The sequence below is a fragment of the Pteropus vampyrus genome, unplaced genomic scaffold, assembly GCF_000151845.1.
Source record: "Pteropus vampyrus isolate Shadow unplaced genomic scaffold, Pvam_2.0 Scaffold431, whole genome shotgun sequence".
NCBI classification, from domain to species: Eukaryota; Metazoa; Chordata; class Mammalia; order Chiroptera; family Pteropodidae; genus Pteropus; species Pteropus vampyrus.
In genome coordinates, this window is record NW_011889212.1 from 618,180 (window position 1) to 620,009 (window position 1,830).

Sequence of the window (1,830 nt, forward strand, 5' to 3'; positions counted from 1 at the left end):
TATTCATTTTTTACTACAATACAAAGCAATAAATTTTAAAAAATTGACATGAAAAGTGTCAAGATTTTATAATCAATGATCAAGAGTAAAAACAGAAGAGAAACCAAAATATGATCTAGTTATTGGAATTATTGGACAAGATTTATACAATGTTGTTAAATATGAGCAAAATATAGTCAAAACATTTGAATGTTGGATGAAATACTAGAGAATTAGGATATCGAAAACATTAAAATGTTATTAGAGAACTGAAATCATAATTAGCTAAAATTAAGCATTCAGTGATCAGTTTAAATAATGGGATTCTTAAAACAAAAGACAGGATTAGTGAACTGGAAAAAAAAATGAATAGAAATGACAGAAACTGAAGTGAGAGGGAAAAGGGAGAATGGCAAAAAAATGAGCATAAGACAAATGATAGACATATTCAAAATATATGTAATAATAATTGTCATTTCAACAAGAAAGGGGAAAGTTACTGGGGCAGAAATAATATTCAAAAAGATAATGGCAGAAAACTTTCCCAAATGGTGAAAGGTATAAATTCACATATTATAGAAGGAAAAACCTCAAGAAGTGTGCAAAGCAAATCACAGATAGATATATGATCAATGTTCTTTAAAAAACCAAAAAGACAAAAGGTAAACTTGAAGGAAATCAGGTATATAAGGTACATTTACAGGACTAAAAATAAAATTTTAAGTCAGTTCTTAATAATAAAGATAGAAGGAAAAAAAGCAATAGATGAAAAATCTTAAAGTGCTCAAAACCCCTTACCAACTTGAAATTCTAAACCCATGTAATTATCCTTTTAAAAATGAAAATTAATAAAAATATTTTTTGAGAAGCAAAACCTGAGATAAATCATCTGTTATATTCCTATGCTAAAGAAAATTTTGATCGATGATATTTGACCATATTTAAAAAAAAAAACACCTTTCATTTATTCTTTGAATTAACTATGTTCACTGTATAAGTATTAGATAATTTAGACTAAAATTATTATAAAAATCATCTATATCTTATAATTCAAATATAGTCACCACTCGTGATTTTAGCATAGATTGATATGATAGTTTAAAATTGTATCATATTTAACTGACTGATCTGGAACTTACTTCTCTCACTTACAAATATAATATATAATGTATAATGTTCCATCGACAAAGACCTAAACCCTCATTATTACTTTTCATTGCTCTTTTACATTGAAAATTATGCCATGGTTGATTTAACCAAGTAGGCTCTTTAGATAACACTTCTTATATATCAGTATATTTTCATTTAATACTTCCTAGAATACTCTTGAATGTATTTGGTCTTACATTGAATATTTTCTTCTAAATAATTGACAATTAACAAAAATGTCACAAACATGAGCATTAACAAACTTTCAGTATATTTTGTGTTTTAAAAGAGAGGAGAAAATATACTTACATATAAACTCATCAATTTACGCTAAAATTATATTAATGGTGACTATGTCTGCATTATAAGATGTAGATGAACTTTATAACAATTTGTCTAAAAGCAAAAATATGAAGATAGAAATGACATAGAAATGAATGGCTGGAAAAATGTCCTAATAAGAGAAATAAAACAAGTGCAACCATTCAAAGCATAGACTACACCACTACAGTTCAACAATTTTTCAGAGAAGGCCAATCTTCAGTTCATTGAAATCTAAACTCCAGTCTAGGAAAGGTGAACTATCTAGTTCTGAATTTTATGAATGAGAATACTAACTACAAACACAAAGACACTGATATTTAATGACTTTTTAAAGGCTATGGAAGAAACATTTACCAACACATTATTGATACAATTGCT